Source organism: Prionailurus bengalensis, chromosome D3 (genome assembly GCF_016509475.1).
Source record: "Prionailurus bengalensis isolate Pbe53 chromosome D3, Fcat_Pben_1.1_paternal_pri, whole genome shotgun sequence".
In the NCBI taxonomy this organism is placed as follows: Eukaryota; Metazoa; Chordata; class Mammalia; order Carnivora; family Felidae; genus Prionailurus; species Prionailurus bengalensis.
The window spans coordinates 25,695,225-25,716,814 of record NC_057356.1 but is presented as its reverse complement, the minus strand read 5'-3'; the positions used below and the strand labels follow the sequence as shown (position 1 = coordinate 25,716,814).

At 53.4% G+C, this 21,590-nt stretch overlaps 1 protein-coding gene across 2 annotated transcripts in view; it reads right to left on the bottom strand.

Annotated features, from left to right (window-relative positions):
• The window catches only part of TPST2 (tyrosylprotein sulfotransferase 2), a 52,978-nt gene extending 33,674 nt beyond the window's left edge, over positions 1-19,304 (bottom strand). Inside the window, exons 1-2 of one of the 2 annotated variants that reach the window (XM_043558054.1) lie at positions 19,209-19,288; positions 16,840-17,059 (exon numbers count right to left, since the gene is read on the bottom strand). The gene's annotated coding sequence lies outside the window, so the exon portion shown is untranslated. Of the gene's footprint in view, positions 1-16,839; positions 17,060-19,208 lie in introns of both variants that reach the window. The other variant, XM_043558056.1, reaches the window with a different exon arrangement.
• Positions 19,305-21,590: the final 2,286 nt, after the last annotated feature.

The window sequence follows — 21,590 nt, the reverse complement described above, 5'->3', positions numbered from 1 at the left end:
TTTGGAGCTCACAGAATTTACGGTTGAAAAAGTACATTCGCGTCCCAAAATAGTCCCACACATGCTTCCAAGTTTTCCAAGAACAGAATCAAGTATCTGTGTTGCAATCTAAATTTAAATGATCTTGAAAATAAAACACTCAGTTCCTTAGCCACACCAGCCACATCGCAAGGGCTCGACAGCCACATGGGGCTTAGGGATCCCAGAGGGTGGGGTGGGGGTTGTGGGGGGACACAGGCTGATCAAGTCCCTAACTGTGTGTGCCTGGTCCCCGCGGTCCTCTCCTGCCTCATCTCCAGGCTTGAGCTTGGAGTGAAAGCCCCTGAGCACACAGGGGTCCATCTCCAAGATTCACCAGCGCCCTGCCTCAGCAGCCCCCGCTTCCTGCCTCTTCCCACTGACTCCTTCAAAATTCAGCTCCAGATTCCTCCTTCTGCAATGGCTCCTCTGACATCCTCTGGATAGGGTGATGCTCCTAGTCCCTCTGCTCGTGCCCCTGACTGTTAACATCGCACCCTCTACTCACCAGACGACAGTAGCATCCCCTCCCCAAGGTGCACCGACCAACAGTATCTCCAGCTATTGCCAGTGTCCCTGGGAGCGCAATCACCTCGGGGTGGAAGCCAGTGCCTGGCGCACAGAAGGCACCCAAGCGTGTGCCTGAACTCAAGAGGCGTACTCAACTTTACTCAACCCCGTGAGGCTTGCCTCCTCCAAGAAGCCTTCCGTGATGCCGTAGCCCAGTTAGCGCTTCCTCTGGGTTCCCGCAGCCCCCTGCGCTCACCTCCAGAGCCACAGCCTCCAAAGGTAGGAACTGGGTCTAGTTCATTGCAATACTTTGAACGCCCAACCTGGAGATTGGCATATAGTAGGTGCTTAATAGATATTTATAGAACTGACCTGAGAAACAGAGAGGATTTAGGTTGAGAAAGCTCCACAGGGTGAGTGTCGCCTGTTTTAGGTCAGGGTTCTTTCATCCCAGCAAAGGTTCTAAAACAGTCACAGCTCCGTCTACACGCTAAGCACTGGGCTAAATATAAAGACTCTGCAGGGTTCAGAGAGGGAAACTGAGGCTCAGACAGGTAGAGGGCTTGCCCTGTCTTCAAATCAAGGATTTTGAGGTTCAAAACGTTCTTCAAACGTTCACCCATCAGGGAAATAAATGCAAATTAAAAGTACAATAGAAGACTGCTATATCGCTGAATCGCTTTAAAAAAAAAAAAAAAGATAATACCAGGTGTTAGCAAGGATGTGACGCCACCAGAAATGCATCTAACTCGTCACCAAAGGCCCCAATAGCAGCAAACGTTCCCAACAGCACCATCCGCAAAAGCCCCCAACTAGAAACTACCCAAGCGCCCATAACCAAGAGACTTCACATGTAAATGCGAGTAAATAAATATACACCCAACAGCCAGGCAGATGAACAAGCCAACACTTGACACAACACTCAGGATGAATCTCATAGACGTATGTTGAGTGGGGAGGGGGAAAAAGCCAATACAAAAGAGAGCATCTGCGTTTTGACGTATGTGAAGTATTTTATACTTGATAGGTCTGTAAAGTACAAAGGCAGGCAAAATTAATCTCTAATAGGAGATTTAAGGATGGTGGTCAGCCTTTGGGGAGACCTGACTGGAGGAGGGGTATGGACATCTTGTTGGAGGGGGTACAAGGCATGTGCTTTTAAAAAGATTTTTTTAAAGTTTATTTATGTATTTTGAGAAAGAGAGAAAGAGCAGTCGAGGAGGGGAAGGGCGGAGAGAGGTTGGGGGGCGGGGGGGGGGCAGAATCCCAAGCAGGCTCCACGCCGTCGGGCAGAGCTGGATGCAGGGCTCGATCCCACGACCCAGGGATCCTGACCTGAGCGGAAATCAAGAGTTGGATGCTTGACCAACTGAGCCCCCCAGGCGCCCCGAGGCACGTGCTTTTTTTCTCGATCTGGTGCAGTCACACGAGCACGTTCACCTGCAAATTCATCGAGCTGTCCACCCATGATGTATGCGGCTTTCTGTACGGATGAGAGCCTTTCATAAAGTAGTCTTAAAGAGCCACACTCGGTCAGAGGCTGAGGAACGGTGGTGCTGCCCGGCACCCCACCCCCACCCCGCACACCTTCCTGTTTCTGCTACAGCGGAGCACACAGGACTCCATTCATTCCCTCAACCAACACCCACTGGCAGGCACCCTCCCAGGGCCAGGCTCGGTGCCGGGCACTGGGAACATAAAAGTCAACAGGGCCGAGGCCTCCGATCCCGCCACCCACAACCCAGTTCCTGGTACACACGTCCCCAAACCCACACCCAAGAAAGGAGCAGCCAGCCTGGGGGAGCTTTTGAGGAGAGGCCAAGGAGGTGATGCCTACTGGTCTTCCTCTTTCTCTGCCACTCCTCGGAGCGAGAACATTTTCAGGCGTCTTCCTTCCGGACCCCGGGCCAAACCCCAATGTTCGGGCACAGGTAGCAGGAGATTCCTACTCTGCTCCTCCAGGCTGACGACCCCTGGATTATCACCTCCAATCCAGAACTCCCTCCCCAACACCAGACTCGGGCAACCGCTGTCTCCTCGTCACTGCCGCTTGGGCGTTGAGCTGGCGCCCCAAGCTGATCGCCTGGTTATCCCCCCAAATACATGCTACCCTCACTTGGTGGCAGCGTATTAGGCGCAGGCCGAAAGGCTTGAAGGCAGCCCAAAGCAAGACTCCCCGCTCTCTCTCCCAACCCCAACCCGACCCAGGAGCAAATCCTGCCGACCTCACCTTCAAGACAGAGCCATGCAACGATTTCTTGGCTGTGACGCCAAAGGCACAGGTAGCAGAAGAAAAAAATAACAGGCGACCGGAACTTAGCGGAGAGTAAAACATTTTGTGCATCAAAAGATATCCGAAGAGCAAAACGCCAACCCACAGAAGAGGAGACAATATTTGCAAGTCACGATAACCAGAACATACAAGGAACGTGTAGCATGAGCCACCTGATTCGAAACTGGGCAAAAGAGCTCAGCAGACATTTCTCCAAAGATCTACAGATGGCCAAAAAGCACATGGAAAGCTGCTCAACGTCACTGACCATTAGGGAAATGCAAGTCAAAACCGCCACGAGAAAGCACCTCGCATCCGTCAGGAACAATGTGAATACCTCCCCCTCCTACCTGGTCCCCACCTCCCGCCCCCCTGCTCGCCAACAGTGTGCATGTCAAGGCTCCCAGATATCCTCAGGATGCAATTCTTCTCATGGCTTCTGGGGGCCTCACGATCACCACCCTGCGCGCCAGCCGAACGGATTGTCTGTCGACCTGAGAGATGCCACGCACCCCTGATTTTCCTATCCACGTTCTCAGTCTACCTGCGACTCCAGCTGTGAGCATGTGTCCCAGGACACAGTGTCAGTTCAGGGACGGATACGTAACCCAGTCCAGGTCCGTGAAAGTCAGCTAGAGCCTCAACAGGATCTTCTAGGGAAGCTAAGCAAATAGGGTGCGGGGCCGGAAGTACGGGGACATCTCTGGTCACCACCTGCAGAGCCTGCCTGAGAAGCCTAGGCAAGAAGATGGAGCCACGACTCCCTGCCATTAGTTGGATTCCTGGATCCAGCCATGCCTGAAGCCATCCCTACCCCTCAACTTGTTAGTTACATGAGCCAATACTTTTTTGCTTAATTCCATGGAGCTGGGTTTCTGGCTTTGTCAATCAAGAGCCCTATCTAACAGGTACCCAAATACCCTCTCCCCAACGTTACCTTGGCTTGTTATCACCTCCGCTCAAGCATCACCTTTTCCAGGAAATCTTCCAAGAACGCCCAGATTAGATTAAGTACTCCCTATGTCTCATGGTTCCCTATGCCTACCCCTCACCATTTTCTACGGTAATTGCTGTTTGCCCCTTCATCTCCCGTACTTGACTGTGGGGAGCTGATGGGCTGCGGGGCCCTGCAGCCTTTTTAAAATTTCTTTTGTATTCCCATTCTTAACGCAAAGCCTGGCACACCCACAGGCGTCGGTATTTCATTTTTTTGAGCTCACTGTGTTGATTGCCAAATGTCCTCAGGTATCAGGGAGCAGTGAAAGAATGGGTTTTGCAGGAAGAAGGACTCAAGTTTGAATTCTTCCCTATCATCTTTGTGACCATAGGGAAGTCACTTGACCTCTCTGAGCTTCATTTTCTTATCGGCGAAAGGCAAACGGCAGCTAACTCCAACGGATGGCAGTGCCTACCCCCACCTTCTCCTCCAGGGCCAAAATTCTGCCTCTCTCTTCTTTCTGCTCCATTACTGGTGTGGATTATCTGTCCTGCTGCCTACCAAACGTGCATTCTCTGACCCCCTGGGATCAGTCTTTGGGACCAGGATGGCGCTGATCCCATGCCCAGGATCAGTGATGGAGGGCTGACCGACGAGGGTACAGAAATTTACAGATGGGCATGGGCAGGAAGGTGAAGAGGAGTCAATCCCAGGATTTTCAAGAATTACTAGAGAAATGGCTCTCTTACAGCCAAGACTGGTATGTATGCCCGGGAGTGTTCCTGGGGACAGCATGCCTGAGAATGAAGCCACCACAAAAGAAAGTCTATTTAAGAGACACGTCCTAATACAGTGGAGCACCTGGATCCAGCCATACCTGAAGGTGGTGTGCCTTACCTGACCCAATAAATACACCTACCTAATCGTTTCTTTTGACCTCTATGTGCTTCCCACTTAGTGGTCTTCTCCCAGGCCCCAGAATGATTTTTTTTTTTTTAAATGTTTTGACAAGCCTAGGCAAAACTGATTTCCAAAGTCTTACATAGAGACTCAGGAGCCAGCTAACCACTCGAACTTCTGCCCCAAGGGTGTAGGTAGAAATTTTCCACATGTAGAGTTTTCCACATGGGAAGCCAACTCTTACAAAAAAGTCAGGTTGTTCCTGTATATTTTGCTTTACACAAAAGTCAGGTTGTTCCCATATATTTTGCTTAGAAGGTCTTTGGCTGCCCCCCGGTTGTAATTTATGGCTTTTTTCTGATTGCATTACCTTCCACTTCTTTACTGTGGAGGTTTTGCAAGGGCTGCAGGTCAAGAGGTCGTGTCCCCAGATATTTTTATGGTTCACCCAAGAGGCATTTGACTTTCATCCTGGTGATACTGTGGGCATGTGAATCTGGACAGAAGTAGGATTTGGGTGTTGTTTTTTTTTTAAAGTTTATTTATTTTGAAAGAAAAAGAGAGAGCACAAGCAGGGGAGGGGCGGGGAGAGAGGGAGAGAGAGAATCTGTGCTGTCAGCACAGAGCCCGATGTGGCGCTCGAACTCACCAACCGTGAGATCACGACCTGAGCCGAAATCAAGAGTCGGACGCTCAACCGACTGAGCCACCCATGAGTGGGCGGGGGGGGGGGGGTTAAGAACACAATTTGCAGGCTTGGTTCTGAGGCCACACCAACCTGGGCATCTAGTTTCCCTGCCCCTCTATTTCCCTCTTGGACAAACACAGCCCAGGACCAGGAGAGTTTCGTCCCTCACCTGCTCATGAAGGAGACAGAACAGCAAAGGTCTCAAAGGCCCCAAGAGCTGTTCAGAACAAGAACACTTAACAGATTGAAACCCGTGAGGAAGGAGCACCTCCTCACAGCTCACTGTCCTCCTGGGAGGGCCACTCCAGATTCGGAGTGAGTGAACAGCCTTTTCCTACAGAAAAATGGTTTGGGCCCTAGAGGAGGCCTTGGACCCTGTTGGAAAGTATTTCCATCTGTAGACTTGCCTGGACATGGCCAGACACAGGACCAGGTGTGGGGAGAGTCCTTGAACTTCTCTGAGCCTCAGTTTCTTCATCTGTTAAATGGGTGAACAATATAATCCTTATTGCCACAAATTGTCGAGCACTTCTATGCAGCGGGCACTAGATAACCTTATCTATAATCTTCCCGGCACCCCAAGAGATGGTCATTATTATGATCCCCATTTTACAGGTAAGAAAACTGAGGCCCAGAGAGGGGAAGTGGCTGGCCCAAGGTCTCACAGCTTGATTTCCGGGCAGGTGGCATTCTAATTCAAAAGCGTCTGGGGCGCCTGGGTGGCGCAGTCGGTTGAGCGTCCGACTTCAGCCAGGTCACGATCTCGCGGTCCGGGAGTTCGAGCCCCGCGTCGGACTCTGGGCTGATGGCTCAGAGCCTGGAGCCTGTTTTCCGATTCTGTGTCTCCCTCTCTCTCTGCCCCTCCCCCGTTCATGCTCTGTCTCTCTCTGTCCCAAAAAAAATAAATAAACGTTGAAAAAAAAAAAAACTAATTCAAAAGCGTCTTACTCAAAAGGCCCCATTTCCCCACCATATCATATCATCATATCCTCTGGATGCCAGTGTCACATCACTGTGAGCTTTCAAGGACACCACACACAAAAAGATAAATGTGCACCTGTTTGCTCAGGAACCGGCAAGTCACAAGTGCGATTCGTAAGGGAGAGGATTCATTTTCAGAAATGCCAAATAAAAGCTGTGCTGCCTAATTAACAAGAGGTTTACAACCTGCTGCAAAGTGTACGAACCCCTCCCACCCCCTACGATGGAGTCCCAAGCCCTCAGACACCTCACTTCTGCTGCTTCTTCCCCTCTCCCTTTCACCAGCTTATTTTTACGGGCTTTGCAATGAGCATGTGCCAACATTTGTTCCAATCAGACTGTTCCAATCAGCCTATGGGCATGGGGGACGGCGGGTAAGGCTGTACCCTCTGTAGTTTGTAGCCAATGAGGGATCAGGGGAGGGACTTGCAGGCTAGGAGATAAATTGCCTGCTTTAACTGCCCCCAGTGGGCCTCAGACACCCGCTCTTGCAAGAACGTTGATTAAAGCCTCCTTCACTGTGCTCCAAGCCTCCGCGTCCCTCCCTCGATGGGGTCAGTGGGCTTACTTCTCACAATAGGTATTCAGGGATTTGAGAACTGAACAGCTGGAGGCAGATGCAGTTCCCTGGTGTCCTCATTACCTGCTTCATCTCAGCTCTCTCTGTCCCCAGTCCCAAGTGGAGCAGGTCCCCAAAGAGCAGAGCTGGGAAAAGGTGGCAATAAATCATCACCTTTCGATGAAGGGGCACACGCCTGGGCGTCCTTGCCCTCGAGGACATGGGCTCCCAACCATGCGTCTGGCCATGTCCATCACTCCCAGCCCCACTAGGAAGCTGCCACCCACCGGCCGACCCCACCAGAAGGAGGCCAGAGAGGGGCCCCCCGCTTCCCACCCATTTCTGTGCGGCTTCATACCGCACTGGCTTGCTCGGACTGGAAGGTGAGATGGGCTGCAGACCTCCCCACCCTGTCCACCCCAGGGACTCCAGCAGCTTCAAGGCAACACTTGAGCCCTCCCCATCTGGCTCCAGCCCTACCAGTCTCACCTCCAGAAGGAGGGCTAAGAACCCCGTTTCAAATCGCCACTTCTCCACTTCCCCAGACAAATTTCTCCACTTCCCCAACTGCCATGCCCCACGTCCTTCCTCTGTCAAATGGGGACAAGAGCACCTCCCTGGAGGCCAAGATGAGTTTGTACCCAGGAGGCCCTCTGCAGACTACCTGGCACACACTAGGGCATCAGTAAGCACCGACCGCGAATATCATGGTTTTGACACCAAATACCTTCCCGTCCCCACATTGTTACTGACACTATTCCTTTTCCCTGCCACGCCTCCCATCCTTTTTCACCTCCTCCTCCTCCTAATTACATAATCAATCAATTACATAATAATTACATAATCAAAGGCCCTACCAAGTACCTAGGGCCTCTTCGGTGCACAGAGCGCTTCTCATGGGCCACCTCCTACCCAGCATGGCCTCCTGGAACAAGGACAGTATTATGCATGTACTTTTTCGGTGATGGTTAATTGCATGTGTCAACCAGACTGGGCTAAACAAGTCTGTTTACTGCCCCAACAGCTGGTAAAATATTATTTCTGAGTGTGTCTTTGAGGGTAGTTTCCCGAAGGGATTAGCATTTGAATTGGTAGGCCCAGTAAAGAAGACGCCATCATCAGAGGCAGGTGGGCCTTACCTAAGCTGTTGAGGGTTTGTATAGAGCAAAGACCTGGAAGAAACGCAAATTTGCTTTTTTTTTTTTTTTTTTTTTTTTGCCAGAGGTGGGCCATCCATCCGTCCTGTCCTGCCCCTGGACATTTGTGCTGCTGGTTCTGAGGCCATCGGACTCAGACTGGATTTCACTACCAGCTTTCCTGCTCAGCTTCCTTGCAGAAGTCTCAGCCCCCTTCACTGGGTGAACCAATTCCTCTGATAAATCTCCTCTCCTGTCCTATGGGTTCTGATTCTCTGGAGAGCTCTGACATAGTTCCCTTCCTCTTCAGCTTTCCCCCTAAGCTGTCAGCTCCCCAAGGGCGGGGACAGTCTGTCTTGCCTGCTGCCGGATCCCTCTTACCTGGCACAGAGGCTGGCATACAGAAGGTGCTCAGTACTTGCTGCATAAATGAGGTCCGGCTGAATCCTCACAAAAACCCACCGATGGGACGATGGTTACCGTTTTAAAATGAAGCCGCAAACGACACAAATAGTTAAGAAAATTACCAAAGGCCACATAGCACTAAATGGGTAAAGCTAGATTTGAACTTGAGACTTTCAGATGCCGACTATTATTAATTAGGGAAATCCCACGTGTTCTTATTCATTAGGGAAATCCCACACCCCAGATGTGTGTTCCACCCTGCAGCCCTGGGAGCCTTCTCTGACCTCTGCTGCCACAGGGCCGGCCTGCGTGAAACACATTAAGGCTGTACTTTGGGAGTAACATTCCCAGGGGACTTCCTTTGCACCATCAAAGCCCCTGAGAAGTCTCATCTTGGAGGAGTTTGGGGATCAGCCCAGGAAACTGATGCTCCAGTAACTGGATAATGGGCAGAATGAAATAAAAGCTTGATCGGGGGAATAAATAAGTCATGTGACCAGGGAGGTCAAGAGGAAGGGACTGTGGATTCTGGAAGCATGCGGCAGCAGGTGGTGAGGGTCAGGCAGGAGTCAGAGAAGGATTCCTAGCATCCGAATAGATGCAGAGAGTAGGGGAAGGGCCCCAGGGGGAGGGGAGGCCCAGAGACGTACCAGTGCACTGGGGACCGGGAATGGCAAAGGAGTCACTGAAAACACAGCGGTCTCAAGGTCAAGGTGGGGGGTAAATGATAACGGTAATAAAAATTACAATAGCAAGAACAGTAATAGTAGCAAACACGCAAATACTGCTTACTTCGTGCCCAGACGCTGTTCTAGGCACTTTACATGTATTAGATCATTTGGTCCTCACAACCAATCTATAAGGACGGTGCCGTTACGGCCCCATTGTACAGATGAGGAAACTGAGGCACCGGAAGGTCAAAGTCTTTGCCTATGAGCTCACAGGGTAGGTGGTGGAGTAGGGTCTTGCACCAGTTTGGTTTTTGGGAACCAAAACCACCGGGGTTCCCAAAATGGGTTCCCAGACCAGCGGCACTGGCAGCACCTGGGAACCCATTAGAAATGCAAACGCTCGGGCCCCTTCCAGACCTGCTGAATGGGGGGATTCTGGGCATGGGGTGCAGCCAGCTGTGTGGAGCAAGCCTTCCAGAGGAAGCCGCTGCTTGCTTCAAGGTGCCACGCTGCTATAAACCTGCTCAAGAGGGGAGGGAGGCAGGAGAGGAAGGCAGCAGAGATGCCCAGCAGGTGGTGAGGGCGAGCCAGCCTCAAATTCCAGTGTCCCACCTCCTAGGAGGGAGTTTCCACATGATGCCCCTGGAGGGCCAGCTGAGCACCCACCAGCTAAACGCTCTCCCCCGCAGTGCATCCGCCTTGGGGGCCCAGACCTGTTCTGTACTCCAGATCTGTTTCCATGACCTTAGCAAATAACCTCCACTCTCCGCCTCTGGGAAAGGACGAGGCTGGGCCCATTTTCTTATATCCCTATTCCCACCCCCCGCCCCGCCCAAAACTCTTAGGCAACAAAAGTGCACTGCTGGCCTACTGTGTGCCTCGGTGGGGGAGTGAACACAATGTGGGGCCTGCGCGGGCAGTTCGCGGCCACTGAGACAGAAGGAAAGGTGAAGGCAATGATCTGCAGGGCCACGCACCTGCCCACCTGCCGTATGCGGGCTCAGGGGTCCCCAGAGGCAGGGGACAGGGCTCTGCTAAGCCCCCACACCAAAACAAACCCAGAGCCGCACTCCACCCCCTCGCTGCCAACTCGGGCTTCCTCTTCCTCTCCCTCCCCCACAGTCTCAGGGCATGCCCAGCCCCCCCCCTCACCCCCCCCCCCCCCCCCGCACTAGGTGCCCCAGAGGCGGGGCTGCTGTAGGGGGCGGGCTCAGAATCCCCGCCCACCCAGTGCTGGGCTGCCTCTGCCGGGTTCCTGACCTCCCTGGGCCTCCACACCTGTCCACACCCGGGCGGAGAAATGGCACACCACCACCACCTCCCACGCCTCCAGAAGGGTGGTCGCTGAGTCCCCCGGACTCCGGGATGGTTCGGTTCCGAAGGTTCTGGGGCAGGATGTCACTCACAGCCAAAGGAAGTGGGGCAGGGAGTTTCTAATGAGAAAAAGGAAGGGCTGGGGGAGGGGGGGTGCGCGTGTGGAGGGGGAAGTAGTGCGGGTGGGGGAGGGAGAAGACAGACAGATGGGAAAGAGCCAGCCAGCCAGAGACAGAGAGAGACAGCGAAGGGGGAGACACAGTCAGGGGGAGATCTGAACAGAGGGAGAACAGGGATGGGAAGGAGACAGGGAGAGACAAAAATAGAGACCCAGACAGACGCGCAGAGAGAAGGAGCGAGATGGGGGGGGGGGCGGTAACAGGCTGGAACAGGAACCTCAGCTCCTAGAGCGTGCCCCCCACCCCCGTTAACTAATGGAGTCCTTCCCCACCCCTCAGTCAAGGCTGGGGGGCTTCACGGAGAACTTTAAGGGCAAGGTCACTTGCTAGCCTAGCGCCCTCCCCCCCCCCCCCCCCCCCCCCCCCCCCCCCGCCGTCGGGCTGCCCCAATTCCCACCTGCTGGAGACCACCCTCCGCATTACTCTCACCTGTTTCATATTTTTGTTCAACGAGCTCAATGCTGTTAGAACATTTTCAAAGGGAACTAGAACTCACCGGCTTCAACGAAAAACATGCCCTAATTAAAAAGAAGCTGCTAAAATAAATGCACAGCGAGCAATAATCGTTCCGCCTCCTAGCTTGGAGGCTGCCGCCCAGGGAGGCCAGCCTGGGGAGGCCAGCAGGGGGTGTGCTCAGCGTTAAACAACAGGAGCCTGGAGAGAAACTAAGTTAGCACCCCGCGGAGACTCTTTCTGGAAGTCAGCAAAGGGCAGACAGAGGGAAACGTGGAGAGGAAAACTCTCATTCTCCAGGGGGGAACCCAGGTTCTCCAGGGTGCCATTGGCTGCTGGTGTAACTCCACTCCTTTTTTTTTTTATTTATTTATTGAGTGGGGCGCGACCGCGCACGCGCGGGCACGGGGGAGCGAGGGAAGAGAGAATCCAAGCAGGCTCTACACCATCAGTGCAGAAGATCGATGCAGGGGCTCAAACCCCCAAACCGTGAGATCATGACCTGAGCTGAGATCAAGAGTCCGGCATTTAACCACCGACCGCGCGAGCCAGGAGCCACAGTTGTGTGGTGGCTCTACCCCTGCAGAACTCCAGTGGTAACCCCCCACTCCACCCCAACAGGCACCTACGAACATCCGGAAGGGCTAGACCACGAACTCTGTCAGGCCTACCAGGCCACAGGGTCTCACACCTCTGAATTTTTGCACCCGTGGTTCTCTCCCCGCGGAAACACATTTCCTGCCCTCCTCTACCCAGCTAACTCCTACTGACACAATTTGTACCCCCCAACCCTCCTCCAGGAAGCCTTCCCTGGCTGCCTCCCATCCCCCAAAGTACTTAGCTGCCTGTGTGGCCTCTCTGGCCTGCTGCCTCCTCCTCTGGAATTCACAGGGTTGGCCATTCTCCCCCCCCCCCCCCCCCCCCCCCCCGTCCTGATGGCCCCCTATTTGTTGACTAAATGGGACAAAGGACAAGATGTGGAGGTACCCTAATAGCCACAGACAGTCAAAATCAAAATGAAACCTCCTCTGAGCTCCATGAGTTTCAGGCAGGAGCTCCCGCAAAACAAAAATGAGACGACCTGGCTCCAGTGGGCCTTACCTACTCCCTGGACCACACACTCCGGGCCAGTGACCGAGCGTCAATTTCCTATAAGCCTCAATTTCCTCTCCTATAAAATGAAGGTACTAGAGTCCCTTATGATAAGAGTTGAGCTAAGAAACATACATGTGAAGAGCTAAGTACTCAGTAGGCACTCAAATATTAACGGCAATCATTATTTTTGCTATTACCTTACAGCCACCAAACTACAAAATATCACAACTTACAGGGACCCAAGAGATGAGTAGCTCAGGGCTTGCCAGACTTTCTGCAGATGGCCTGATAATAAATATTTTCAATTCTGTGGACCACATGGGTCTCTGTCAGAACCACCAAGCTCTGCCCTGGTAGCACGGAGGCAGCCATAGAGGAAATGTAAGTGAATGAGTGTGGTTGTATTCCCACAAAACTTTATTTACAAAAACACGCCAGGGGCTGGACTGGGCCCAGGGGCTGTCGTTTGCCAACTTTCTAGGTAGGCACCTCAGGTGGGAGATGTGATTTACTTTTTATCTCGTCTGATGCCTCCACCAGAGGGTAAACTCCAGGCACCCAGGGGCTTCTTAAGTCCTGCACCCCAGCATCTAGCTGAGAAACTGCCACGCGTCCCTACTTCCCAGGAAGTTACTGAGTGCTTCTAATGACCCAGGCTCAGTGCCAGTTGCTAGGGACGCAGTGACTGCAGATGCGTGGGGGGGGGGGGGGGGGGACGTCACTCAGCGGAAATCTGTGCAGTGATGGGGTGGATGAAAGACTCCCATGGGCGGCCTCTGGAGTTGGGCAGGTCTGGGTTCAAACCCCAATGCTGTCCCATCAGGCCTGTGTGACCTCGGGAAAGTGACTCGACCATCCTGAGCCTCGGTTTCCAGGAAATGGAATCATCAATAACAAATGTTTCCCTGACACCCTGTGAGGACGGAGACAGGGTAGGGGATGGTGTTCCCCGAGCCACTCAGGTGGTGTAGACGTGCTGGGACACAGGCAGAAATAGGCTCACCAGTGCTCACAGCACAGGGACCTCAGCTGGCCTCAAATATCTCACTGTGGGTTCTGTGAGAACCCGAACCAGTAAGGTGGGACCCTGGGGCCCACAGACAGGGGCTTTCCCGCCCCCCCCCCCCACCGCCGCAGGGTGTGGGGAATGAGGACACGCTCCCACGTGTTAAGAGCCTTGAGGCCGACGGTGGCAGAACAGGAGGCCTCAGATAACCTCCAATGTGCTAGAAAAACAGGGCTGGAAGGACTCTTGAAATCAAAACACAGGCACAAGTGGTTTAACATTTTTGCTTGTAAAGCAATGGGAACTGCTTGTTCAAGTGACACCCAGGCAGGCCCGTGGTGTCTTCAGAGCCCCGAAGACCCACACCGGGCCAGAGGGCCCTTGGGGCCAGACACGTCACGCGTGTGATGATGGAGAATGGTGGGCACCATGACGACCAGGAGAGCCCAGGACATTTAAGGGGGAGCTTCAGGCCACTCCGGTCTGGCCCAAGCTCCTGAGGTCCCAAAAGAAGTGGGGAGATTGGATTATCCTCTAAAAACATTTGAATGTTGGCTCCATGTAAAATGAATCACCGTGGGAGCCACACAAAAACCATGCTCTGGGTCACAGGCATCGACTGCCAGCATGTTACAGCCCCATCTGCCCATTTCACAGCTGGGGAAACGGAGTCTTGGAGGGGGGAAACACCTTACTCGATGTCACAGAGTGACCTGGGAAGCAAAGCTGGGGCTCAGATGCCTCCAGGCCTCTACCCAGCCCCAACTGCTCCAGAGACCGTGGGGAATGGGAGGGAGTGGGGGTGGGGGGTGAGGGTTGGGGGTAGGAATCTGGGCTACACAAGCCAAGAGCCCTGTGTGTTCTGCCATCCAGGACGGAGCGTGGACAAATGGGCAGGAAAAGGGATGAATACGTATTAATAACACCTAATAATTTGTAGGGGCACCTGGGTGTCTCGGTCGGTTAAGTGTCTGACTCTTAATTTTGGCTCAGGTCATGATCTCACAGTTTGTGAGTTCAAGCCCCACATGGGGCTCTGTGATGACAGTGCAGAGCCTGCTGGGGATTCTCTCTAGCCCTCCCCTACTCTCATGGGAGCACATGCTCTCTCAAAAATAAATTTACAAACTTAAATAATAATAAATAGTAATTGTAACAATATATATAATACAGTAATAATAACTGATATCTTCTTAGTGTTTTCTATGTGTTGGGCATTAAGATAGGGTATCAGGAGGGGGTAAGATGGTAATTGAAAGTGAAGATGAGGGACACCTGGGTGGCTCAGTCGGTTGAGCGTCCAACTTTGGCTCAGGTCGGGATCTTATGGTCTGTGGGTTCAAGCCCCGTGTCGGGCTCTGTGCTGACAGCTCGGAGCCTGGAGCCTGCTTTGGATTCTGTGTCTCCCTCTCTCTCTCTACCCCTCACACACTCATGCTCTGTCTCTCTGTCTCTCTCTGTCTCAAAAATAAATAAACATTAAAAAAAAATTTTTTTTTAAAGTGGAGATGATAATTAAGAGTACAGACTCAGGATTAAAATCCTGTCTCTCCCACTTCCTAGCTGAGGGATCTTATCCAAATTAGTTCACCTCTCTGTGCCTCAGCTTGTCCTTTTTTTTTTAATTTCAATTTTTTTTTTTTTTTTTTTACTTGAGAGAGAGAGAGAGAGCACACACATATGCATGTGCACAGGGGCATGGGGCTTGATCTCATGACCCTGGATCGTGACCTGAGCCAAAATCAAGAGTCAGATGCTCAACCGACTGAGCCACCTAGGCGCCCCTTGGCTTGTCCATTTCATATAGCCAGGGGGAGAATCAAATCCGATTGACGCACATAAAATGCCTCGTGCCTGGTGAGCTCTACTGGTATCAGTTATAATTATTGCTTTTTGACAGATGGGGAAGCTGAGGAGTCCAAAGGGACATGCTCCAGACTCCAGCCTGTCTGACCCTGAGCCCTCACATTTTGCCTTGTACCAAGGTATGCACTTTACGCCCCCCCTCCCGCCCCCCGCCGGTCTCCTCTGGTCCAAACCAGGAGGTAGGTCCTCGCTGCACCTCTATTCTGCAGACAAGGAAGCTGAAGCATGGGTAAGGCAGCCAGTAAACCCAGACGTGCAGCCACGAAGTGGACCTACCAGATTCTAACGCAAGCCCGAGCCCTCCATCATGCGTGCTACCGCTCGGCCTGCCTGACGGCCACCGGAGCCTGGTCTAAAGTCTGGTTGATGCAAGAATGCACTTGGCAGACGGGACTGCTGCCCTGCCTTGCCTCCCACCAGCTGAGCACACAGGATTACATGAAACTCCTCCGGAGGCAGCAGCCCCAGACGCTCCCCTGGGCATATGGGCGCTTCCCTCGGCAGTGCTCCCCTAGGATTTCGAGGGCTTGGCCCAGCTCGTGGGCTGTTCTCAAGGAATCATTCCCACGAATCCTCCTCAGGCCACAACCCGGGGTGGAGGAGACCAGAGAAGGGGCATGGGAGGGGGCAGGATCTCAAAACTGTCTCCTGAGCGGCCCCAGACAGGGTGAACATGTGGCTGCAGAGGGCAAGGGGACCTTGTAGATGGCAGGAACAGGTGGCAGGTGGGAAGGCCAGGAGCTGCTGTTACCCAGACAGGTTTCTGCAGTGCCACGTGGCAAACCAGAGCCAGCTGGGCCATACCCGGGCTTTCAGATCACTCACACCAGCCACTTCTGACCCACCTCTCTCACTGCAAATCGATTCACAGTCACGTCGATAACACACTTGGATGGCTTTACCAGTCCCAAGGTGGCACTACATCTAAGTTGTGGCTGGGTCTACACCCACTGCCCAGCAGGATACACTGAGGCCCATGCATGCCTAGGCCCATGTTTCCCCAGGCTATGCAGGAATGCTTGATTTTAAAAGGGCGAGGAGAGGGAAGTATGCACAAATGAATAAAGGCAGGAGGGGCTGGGGCTGGGGCTGGATACAGCGGCCAGAAGCCCATTGCAATGGCCCTCCCAAACGACAGATGCCCGGGTAGGACAAGGCTGCTTGTTGGGAGCCCAGAACGCACAGATTAATGCTGGCTTCAGTTCCAGAGCCATCAGACGACAGGTTTAAGAACATCAGGAAGACCCGATCACCTTCGAGAAACTTGGTTCCTCCATGAAAACGTCATACTCTGACCTGGGCAGCTTCACCTCACAGAAGCCAGAGAGCATGAGGGAAGAGGTGGGGGTCCCAAGCACGGGGGCAATGCCAACAGGAGGGACGGGATGTCTGTGCATCCCGAGGGGCACCAGTAGGGCGACTGCCCTACTCAGGACTGCTGGTTGCAGGCCTGGAGGGGAGCATCTCTTAAAGTAAGGAGTGGCTCACTGAGGCCACTCAGATGGCCCACCTCACATGGCCACCAGGGGAGGGCACCTTCAGAATGAGCATGGGGGGCCGGGGGGAGGGGGGAGCACGGGCAGGACCAGACTCCCTTTCTCAATTGAGGGACAAGCCTTCCCCCGGCCTCTGTGGGTCTTTGCTGTGACGGGATGCCCTGTTGGCCTGGGGTGGGAAGGTCTGAGCAGTTCTTTCCTCTGTGTGCAGGTTCCTAATAGGCAGCCCCAGGTCTGGGGTGGGTACCGTGAGCCCCCGGGCTCCCCACTGCCCCCGGTCCCACACAGGGCCCAGCAGGATGCCTTCAGCAAGTTATGTCACTATCACAGAAGCGATGTAAACGCACACATACCTCGGCTAAGCGCTGGCTGGGCTTCGTTACCGGTTTCCTGATGGTCCCGGAGCTGTTCCTCGTGACCCACAGAACACTCCTCATTCTGCTAATGAGGCATTTAATTCCATGCGTATTGGAATATAATTTATAATGAGCACATCAAAGCCAGTGATTTCAAAGATTAGGACGGCTTCGGAGACTGTATTTAGTCCAGATTATCCACACCTTCATCGGCTGCCTGTGGGATTGTAAAATGGGGCAGCTGCTTTGGAAAACTGGCCCTTCTTCAAAAGGTTAAACATAGAATTACCGTGCAACCCAGCAATTCCACTCCTCGGGATATACCCGAGAGCACTGAAAACATCATGTGCCTGCACAGACTTGTACACAAATGTTCACAGCAGCATTATTCACGACTCCCAAAAAGTGGACAGAAAGCAAACGTCCATTAGCTGCCAAGTGGAAACACAGAGCATATCCACAGTGGAATAGTATTCAGCCCTTAAAAGGTGATCAAATACTACACCTGAAACTAATAAGACACTGCACGTTAACTATATTGGAATTAAAAACTTAAAAACAGAAAGTCATGAAATAGCAAAAAAATTTAAAAAAAAAAAGGAACACAGAAACCCTACATGCTACCACATGGACGAAACTCGGGCTCATTCTAAGTGAAAAGCACCAGTCACAAAAGGCCACGTTGTGCGTGACTGCATTTACATAAAATTTGCATAAAATGTCCAGCACAGGGAAATCCAGAGACGGAAAACAGATGAGTGGTTGCCAGGGGCTGGGGAAGGAGGGATTGAGCGGTGATTGCCGATGGGTCCAAGGTTTCTTTTTGGGTGATGAAAATGTTCTAGAATTAGGTAGTAGTCGTGGTTGCACATCTCTGCGAATATCCTCAAAACCAGTGAACTGAATGCTTTAAAATCTGAATTGTATCTCAGTAAAGCTGCTGTAAAGAGGTCATATGCGATTTGGAAGAACAGTGACATAAGCACATACACTGGGTAAATAATACAATAATACAATTAGGATTCAGTAGGGTAAAAATGGTTCACGAATGACTCAAAAAAACCAATTTCACAGTCATGGAAACTGAGGCTGGATAAGGAAGAATGACTCGAGCAGGCTACCTCACTACTAAACCAGGATGAGTCACACTGAGATCTGCCTAACTCCAGAGGCCTGGCCTAACCATCAGGCCACCTAGCTGAAGGAAAAGAGATGGGGTGTAGGGAGAGGTGTGCACAGCCCAGTACGGGACACAGACCTATAAGGAGGTTGGTAAGTGAAGGAAAGAGCAAGTTACCTCAGTGGGTTTCAAAACAGGAACCCCCCCACAATGCCTGGGGACTGCTAGGCACCCCAGGATGGGGTGCTGCCTGAAGCTTCTGAAGGATGAGTAGGAGTTTGCCAGCTCCCCTCCCCAACATCCCGACATGACACATGAAGTCAGGAGGCCTGAGGGTAGGTTTCAGCTCTGCCACATCCTACCTGGGGGCCCTAGTAGGTTACTAGGGCCGTGGGCACATGCCTTTCTAAGCCTCAGTTTCCCCAAGTGATAAGCACAGTGCCTTGTAACAACTGCACTCCATCGGATGGCTCCCACCCTTCCTCCCGAGGGGATGTGCGTTTGAGTGGGAAAGCCAGACCTGACCTCTGTCCCACATTTAATAATAACGACTCTGCCAGGTCCAGCCTCGGTGACCAAGCCCCTCTTCCCTCGCGGCCACTCCCAGTCCCAGCTTTATCTGGCACCTCGCCTCCAGCTCACGCTGCGAGGGAGAGGTTGCCGGGCGGTGGGGTCTTCTGGCCGAATTTCGCGGGGGACCCTCAAGTTCACGAGGGCTCCGCGGACCCCAAGCTCTCGGCGGCGCCCTCCCCAGCCAACGATTTCCGCCCCCCGACGCCTCCACTCTGGACACACCTCGCAACTGCACGGCGTTGCAAGTTAACTTCCACGCGCCCGCCCGGGGGTCCCCGCAAGGCGAGGAGGGGTCGGGGACCCCGACGGCGGTCACACGCCGATTTTCCCCCACCCCCAACACACACACACACACACACACACACACACACACACACACGGACGCCAAGCGCCGCCCGGGCGCTGGGTCCGAGGCGGGAAGCGCGGGCCGGGGGCCGAGGCTCTGCCGCACCCCGCGGACATCGCTCCGGACGCCCGGCGCCTGCGGATCCTCGAACCGGCCGCGCGCGCCGCCTCCCGCCCAGCTCCCAGCCCCGGAGCCCCAGCAGCCGCGCCGGGCCCGGGAAGAAGCCGCCCGGGCCGAGGGCTCCCCGGAGCCCAAGGCCGACCCGCAGGCGGCCCCCTGCCGGCGGCTGCGACCCGGGGCCCCACGCGCCGCCCCAGGGCCACCTACCGTGCCGAGGCGCGGCGAGGCGACCCCGCGCGCCCAGCGATTCTGGGCTGGCCAGCCACCCCGGCCGGGGGAGGGGGAGGCACCCGCGCGCGGGGGCGGGGCCGCGGCGCCGTGACGTTGCGTGTGGGCGGGGACGGGGCGCGGCCCCGCCCACGGCCGCTCACCGCCCCTGCGGTCCGCCTCCGAAGCGCGCGGTGGGGCGGGGCGGCCCCGGGAGCCGACCCCGCCCCGGAAGTCCTTGTCTGCGTGCTGGCTTACCCCCCAGGACGGGCAGCTCACCACTCTTCCTGCCAGGACAGATCTGTTTCAGAGGCGTACCCTTCTGTCTGTAAGCAGCGGGGTGGAATGGTCGCGGAGAAGTGGTGTGAGACAAGACTACGCCCTGAACTTATGCTCCGGTGTGTGTGACACAAGGAAAAAAGAGAGAGGGGCTATCATACATATTCACAGGCGTCAGGGGTTCTCAAGAAGGGGGCGACTTTGCCCTGCCCCCACCGCAAGGACATTTGACAATATCTGAAGACATTTTTGGTTGTCACAACTGGGGGATGGGGGTGTCGTACTGGTGTCTGGTGGGTAGAGGCCTGAGGCGCTGCTAAACATTCTGCAATAACACGGGGCAGCCCCGTCCCCAACCCACCCACCCCCAGCCTAAGATGTCAGCTGTGCTGAGGTTGAGAAACCCTGGCGTAGATGAGTAAAATAAAACTCTAGGCTGGTGGGACTCAGCTCCATCTAAGATATTTAACCTCTCTGTGCCTGTTTCTTCATCTGTAAAATGGATGCATAACAGATCTATCTCTGCATTATATGCATACTCACTGAAGGAAAGGGAAGGAAGGGATGCGGCTTACCTTTCATTGTGGACCTTTGTTCTTTGTTGTTGTTGTTTTTAACCGTCTGTATATACGGCCTATTTAAAATGAATTTCTGTTGGGGCGCCGGCGTGGCTCAGTTGGTTAAGCAATCCCACTTCAGCTCAGGTCATGATCTCACAGCTCACGGGTTTGAGCCCTGTGTCGGGCTCTGTGCTGACGCTTAGAGCCTGGAGCCTGCTTCGGAGTCTGTGTCTCCCTCTCTCTCTGCCCCTCCCCCGCTCACTATCTGTCTCTCTCTCTCTGCCTCTCAAAAATAAATAAACATTAAAAAAAATAAATAATAAACTACATTTCTGTAATTTATTCTGTTACAGCCATCACGGCAAACACACACACATACATATATATACTAAGTGCGAGGCCTTTATCTAAACACTCCATCTACATTTACATATGTGCACTTTTAATATCCTGTGATAGGTGTATTGTCACTCCCATCTTACAGATAACAGCACCAAGGCCTACAGAAAAGAGGTAATTTGCCCATGCATTCATGCATAGCTCTTCATTAATTCATTCACGTGTCCAATAAATAGTGCCTACCATGTAGAAAGTATTGGGACTGACGATATGAAATCCCCTGTCTCCGTGAAGCTGACTGTTATTTAAGAACGATGTCATATAGTGTTTCTTGTACACATATTAGAGGATTTGTGTGATTAGCTGCATAGTAACTCTGCTGGGTGTTTTATAACGCCCCCTTTGTGGGCAGAGAACTGGAGATCAAGGGAAGAGATCTGAATGGGAACCATCTGTTTAATAACATTCTGGCCAGCAACAGCATTTCCTGAGCGCCCTGTTTCAGGCATTGGGATTCAGCAGTTAACAGGAGGACAAGGACCCTGCATCCACTTGGGAAACCAGACCCTTCAATATGCAGTCACGATACAGTGGGCACCTCTAATTGGGAAGGACAGAGGGGATTAACCTGGCCCTGGCAGGGAGGACCAGGAGTGTTTACACTGAGGCCTGAAACATGGGTAAAGGTCTACGGAAGAGTGTGCCAACCACAGAGACCAGCAGGTACAAAGGTCCAGCAGGAAGCACTTTCCAGATGCAGGCTTGCGTGAAATGCAGTGGACCAGATGTGGGGAGAGGGGGGAGTCAGGAGATCAGAGGGGTCTGCAGGGGCTGGATGCTGCAGGGCTTTGCTGAATGTGGGAAGGAGTCAGGACCTCACCCGACAGCATTGGAAAGACAGGAAGGTGTTCCACAGGGGAAGGACATGGTTGATTTTGCTTTCCGCAGAGGTCCTCTGACTGCTCTGTGGAGGAGGACAGGCAGGGGAGTCAGGTTGAAGGCCGTTGAAATACTCCAGGGGAGGTGGCCAACCCAGGGTGGGACCAGAGGCAGGGAGGGGAGGTTCGGGCTCCAGAGATATCTGGAAGACAGGATTGGCAGAGCTCAGTTGTGGGGCTGAAGAAGGGGACCAGATGATCTTCTGGTTTCTAGGTTGGACCTTCTCCTCTTGGTCCTCCAACTTGGTGAACCCCTTCAAATCTCA